The 6,000-nt window shown below is 44.9% G+C and overlaps 1 protein-coding gene across 1 annotated transcript in view; it reads left to right on the top strand.

Annotated features, from left to right (window-relative positions):
- The first annotated feature begins 1,956 nt into the window (after nucleotides 1–1,956).
- Nucleotides 1,957–6,000, top strand: part of LOC147731495 (gap junction beta-5 protein-like) — a 64,804-nt gene continuing 60,760 nt past the window's right edge. Inside the window, exon 1 of the mRNA XM_086956546.1 lies at nucleotides 1,957–2,113. The gene's annotated coding sequence lies outside the window, so the exon portion shown is untranslated. The remainder of the gene's footprint in view (nucleotides 2,114–6,000) is intronic.

Here is a 6,000-nt window from a genome sequence, read left to right as displayed (position 1 = left end):
CCAGGAAAGTGGCATGGGTGAACCTGGATATGTGACTTAGCATGAAATGTTTGTGAAGGCAGCTCGAGCTGGTCTGCACTGTTGCCTTACGGGTTGAAGACATGGAATGAAAGCTAAATACATTATTAATTGGAAAGGCAAGTCATATATTCCTCACTGGAATTCGCCTGCTACTGACAGCCCAACTAGCAGCACTAAATAATGTACAATGAGAGGATGGAAAAACCTTCAATTAACTGGCCAAACATCTATTGGGGATGATCGAGTATGGTTTATTCCTTGATTTAGTAGAACACAGTGAGTTTCTTTTCCGTTACCTCAAAACTCTTTGAGACTAAGGGGCATATTATCAAGCAGGGCGCTAAAAATGATCGCTGTTTTAGCGGCAGAAAACGGCCGCTTAAGCGGCAATAATGGGCTTGATAATATGGCATTGTGAATTCCAATAGAAACCCATGTTCTGGTGTGAACATGGGCTTCTATTGGAATTCTCCAGGGCATATTATCAAGCACATTATCGCCGCTTTAGCAGCAGTTTTCTGTGACTATTATGGCGATAATTTTAACGCCCTCCTTGATAATATTCCCCCAAATTCTGTGTGAGGTGAAGGAATGAGGGTGTGTGAGTGCATGGAGGATCCCGGTATGATATTTGTTAGTTGCTAACCCCACATCCCTGTGTGTGTCATATTTTCAAATTTAGTTAGAAGAAAGCCTGGAACAGTTTGGTTTTATGGCCTGCTTAGAATTTGTGGGAAAAATGTAAAAGCATCAAAATTTGCCATTTCTTGTCCGATAGGATATTTCTTTAATGGTGGCGTTGTTTTAGTTTACTAAGAAGTGATTAAAATGTAGTTGTGCTCAGCCCAATCACGTGACCTGTGTAGCCATCGTTGATCATTAGACCTGTTATTGCATTAACCAGAATCCTTTGCCTCCCTGCAAAATGGGCACCGTAGCCATGATTTCCAATAATTGTTTTGTATGTAAAATAGAGGAAGCACCGACCTTACTGCTTCCCATGATCTCCTTCCTGAACCTGCCCTTAGAGTAACAAAAAATTAAGGGGCATATCAAGAAACAGTATTAACATTATCGCCGCTCTAGCGGCAGGAAACTGCCGCTAAAGCGGCGACAATGGGCTTGATAATATGCCCTTGAGAATTCCCATAGAAGCCCATGTTCTGGTGTGAACCTGGGCTTCTATGGGAATTGTTAACGGCATATTATCAAGCCCATTATCACCGCTTTAGTGGCGGTTGATAATATGCCCCTAAGAGTGTCTAGATTCTATAAACCTTTTAGAAACGTGAGTGCTACTTTCCCTTGGGAGCTCCTTTCAACCGTCCTCTCACTAGAAACCGTCTGGGAAGACCCATATACATTTGTGTGAGCTCATATTTTAATAAATAAATTTTACAGACTCAGTCAAGAAATTTGGAGTTTTCTTCTACACAAGTTACAAAAAAAGCTACACTCAGCTTCAGGGCGCTTTTATAAACAAATTTTACATTTATTTTAACCCCGATACTACTTTAATGAGTCCATAAACTATTGGTTTCGTTTATATTAAACTTCTAAAAAGGTAACAGTCGTACATTTTGAAAAGTTGAAATTCATATATTTTCACTGTTTGTAACTTTTTCCTCTTCTGGAAAAAAATTATCGCACATTCCATTCTGGTGGAAGACGAGGATGCAAAGTTTAGTGTGAATACCATAAACAAGGCAGTGGAGAACAAAAAGTTGAGACTACAGCATTTGCAGAGTTTGCAAGAATGTAGAATTTGCAGAAATATAAGTACCTTATGTGTATACAACTCACAGAAATGCCCGGTTCAGGTCAGTAAAGGGAGCAGACCAGATTCGAGACCGTCGACGAGCAGTTGGTGCTGTTCAGCTTCCACCTTAAGTTTCAGCACACGCCCAGGAATGTTTTTTGCTGCCAGAGTTAGTCAGTGTCGGAGCTGGAGCGCCAAAGAGCAGCAATGCGCGAGCTCGCCCAGTCCAGCTCAGATCGCGCGCACATGGACTCATGTGGCCGGAGCCGCGGCGGCATGTCCAGGTGACCTGTCCACACAAGGACGCGACAGGAGAAGCAGACAACTGGGCAGGTAAGACGCTTTTACGATAGTAACTGGGCGCCGCCGCTCTTCTTCAGCCTCGACCTCTGCAGATCGCATTTCAAGCGCTGCACCCCATTGGCCCACTTTTGTACTGTGCCTGCACCCATGAGAGCAGTGTCAGTATCTTATAGATCGCATACTATGCTGCGTTCCACTATGGCACGTTCTGTTTCATTGTTGAAACTCAGGCGGACTAGCAAAGTGCTCTGCTTTTGTTTGAGGGCTTCTGGGCACTTTATAGAACGCATTCACTTTTTGAAGGAGGCGAATCTCATTGACTGGTATTAACAGTCATCAGAGTACAAGGCGGGCTGAACCCATAAGAAGGTGGTTTGTTTGCCGTCCATCAGGCTGAGTACAGCACGTTACTTTACCGGACAGAGTTTATTTGTCAAGTGTGGGAATTACTTTCAATTTGATGTGCTACTGTCTGAGATAGCTGAGTGGGTTAATCCAACTGCTTCAGAAGTCACTGAGTAACTCGTCAGAAGTTTAATTCTCAATCGAGTGGATTGGGTCTTTAATCATTGGATAATCAGATTGGACAATAATGATGTTAGCAGAAACCCGGACAAAACTAGCCGTACATGTGATTGACTCTGCCCCAGCCCTGCCAGCATTTCAGAGTTAGTGACCTGTCCAGTTGTACAACAGAAACTTTCGAATCTTCTGCAAAGTCAATGAAAATAGTACCAGTCACTGGCCAAAACCAGCACATGTCATCATGGCCAAGAGACTTTTCATTTTGTAATGCGTGTTCTGTGCATAGTAAATATCGCTTTATAAGATACGGCGTGAATAAAAGGAATGTCAACTAATTCTTGCTTTAGTGTGTGTTAATGGCTGCCTCTGCCATCTATGGCTCTCTTGCATTTCTAGTTAAGCTGAGGGAACCGAAGTCCAGCACTGCTGATAACCTCCCAAGAGGATTAGTAGAGTAGTTATGCTCAGCTACTGTCAGCGGCAGAAAGACTGGCCCCAGGTCCAACTAGAGTGTGAGGGTTTATCATTAGCACGGGTGTGGCTGACTTTTGCCTCAATGGAGAGAATAATTCTGTGGTCACTGGGGAGCACTGGACTTCTAGCAGTGTGGCACTGGGCGGCCAGAGAGGCAGCACTTGGCAGACAGCAGTGCGGTACTGAACTGCCAACATCAGTGCAACAGCCATTCAGCAATGTGTAACTGGGCCGCCAGCAGCGTTGGGACACACTAGCCAGCAGTGTAGCAACTGGGAGGCAGAAATAAAGCATTGGAAATTCCGAGAGGTTGCAATGGACAGATTGCAGTGCAACATTTAGCAGCCCAGAGTGTGGCACTGGGCAGCCAGCAGTATCTATGTGCAGTTTGTAGAGCATGAACCTAGCTAAAAGACAGCAGAGCACTGCACAGGATCAAAGGCAAGAACACTGTCAGCAAGTAACAGGAGAGGTGGCTGGTTTCTGGAAACAGAAGTGTACTGTTATTGCATTGTGATGCAGTGTTCCTCTTCAACACTTTCCTAAACCGGAGCAGCACTGAGGCTGTCCTGGTGGCCACAGTGGTGGCACAGCAGATTCTCGCCTCATATATTGATTAGGCCTACTGCCTTGTGTGGCATTAGCCAGCCAGCACCACCACCCTGGCCAGCCAGCAGCATGGCACCTTGTAGCCAAGAGACGTGCTATGAGCAGCCCTCTATGCTCTGGGGATGCAGCGTGAGCCACAAGGCGAGGACACCCTGCACGTTCACAATGTCAGATATTTCTAACCTACTAATATTAATCAGTTATGTGGCACACATCATGCACCATATCTCCCTGTGGTGTTTATTGTACATAACAGGTGTTACTATACACAAACTGAATGGTACAAATTCTATCACCTGCAAGTAGGATATTCAAAGGGTGGCTAATCATGGAGTGTTGGCAGCACATGGCAATTGTGCAACAGAGGAGTTTGAGATTTCATGGTTTGTACCCAGAACCTTACTGGCATCACACTTCACCAAGAAGATGAATCATGAACAACATTTCCTTGCTCACTGCCAATATTGTAAACGATACAGAACATCACAATGGGCACTTACAGCATCATAGTGGCACTTACAACATAAGCGTGATAACACAACCCACAGTGGATTTTAAAGTAAAAAAAATGGGTTTAACAAAATTGCAGCAGGGACTTACATACATTCAAAATTAACAACATTGGAGTGATTAGTTGCAGCCTCACAGTGCACCTTCAGATCAACACAGAGGGCTTTAATAACCGTATAAGGGCTCCAAAATGCAGTAATATTTTCTTTCAGCACTTAGAACACCACCACAATGTAAATGTAATGTAAATTGATACTTGTATAGCACACTACTCACCTGCAAGGGTCTCAAGGCGCTTGTACAAATACCGCTGTGGAACCCATCCTGGCTTTCCCTTTGAGGCGTCCACTCCTGTGCACCCCCAGGTGGAGACCAGGCATCCTTAGGGTTGTGGGGGCCGTTGTGGATATTAAGCAAGCTATTGCCTAGAGTTGCAGAGTGGGACTCCATGATTGGAATAGGCACCAAGGCGAGAATTATCAGGTCCGTGGAATTTTGAGCCCAAGACCCGCCGAGGCGGGGAATTGAACCCTGGTCCCAGGCTAGACCTCTGCTAGACCTCTGCATCAGGGTCTGCCGCTCTAATCATTGAGCCACACTTCTCCAATGGGGACTGGCAACATCAGAAAGGACGGGTACAATGTCATAAGGAACCCTAACACGATTACAATATGTGCTATTGGACACTAGCACTTTGGATACCTCCAGCATCACCAAAGCAGTAACAAAGCAAAAAGGCATTTACAAACTCTCACACTGTGACTACACAATAATAAACACAAAAGGCATCACAGTTGGCACATGCATCATTACAATGAACACCAACAGCATTATGAGGGACATTTGAAACTCCTCCACTTGCACTGGGCATTACCATTCCTACAACAGACAATGACAAAATTACAGAGAGCACATACCTAAATCAATATAGTGGGCACCCACCAGCAGCATCACAGGGGCCCCTATCAACAATACATCAAGCACTATTAGCGTCACGTTGGGCAAGATGAGCTGTGGATTCCATAACAATGGATGATTACTGCATTAAAATAGGCAATAAAGACACCACAACAAGCAACGCTTTCCCAGCCGACACCAAACCTCACAACCAGTACCTACAAAATAACCCCAATGTTCTTCCCTTTCCCCTCTTCTTTTTAATCTTTATATTCGCCCCCTCATTGTTTCTCTTCTTGATCTGGGGGTCTCTGTGTATAATTACGCAGATGACCTCCAGCTCGTCTTTGATCTTTCCTCTTCTTCTCACTCCCTGTCATTTTTTCGTTCCACTCTGGTTTTTATTTCTGGATGGATGAGCGCCAATCATCTCAAGCTCAACCCAGACAAGACTGAGCTTGTCTTGACTGGAGGCTCATCCAGTCCTTGGTCTTCTGCCTTCTGGCCCCCCATCTTTGGTCCCCCTCCTACTCCGGTTCCCTCTATTAAAACATTGGGCATCAAGGTCAGCCAAGACCTGTCAATGCATGGCCAGGTCAGTTCTGTAGTGTCCTCCTGCTTTCTTTCCCTCCGTCTGATTTGAAAAATTTCCAGTTTTTTTCCCTGGATTCCCTTAAAACTATCATTTCAGCCCTTTTCACCTCCCGTCTTTATTATGGGAACAGCTTGTTCGTGGGCATTCCTGCCTACGAAACTCACCGTCTCCAAGCAATCCAAAATCAGGCTGCCCGTCTTATTTTTCATTTTCCCAAAACTCACCACATCACTCCTGTCCTCAAGTCACTTCACTGGCTACCTGTTTTGCAGAGATCCCTATTTAAACTAGGGTGCTTAGTCTTCCG

This window comes from Lissotriton vulgaris, chromosome 2_1 (assembly GCF_964263255.1).
Source record: "Lissotriton vulgaris chromosome 2_1, aLisVul1.2, whole genome shotgun sequence".
NCBI classification, from domain to species: Eukaryota; Metazoa; Chordata; class Amphibia; order Caudata; family Salamandridae; genus Lissotriton; species Lissotriton vulgaris.
The sequence above is the reverse complement of the archived record's forward strand: the minus strand, read 5'-3'. Positions and strand labels throughout refer to the sequence as shown.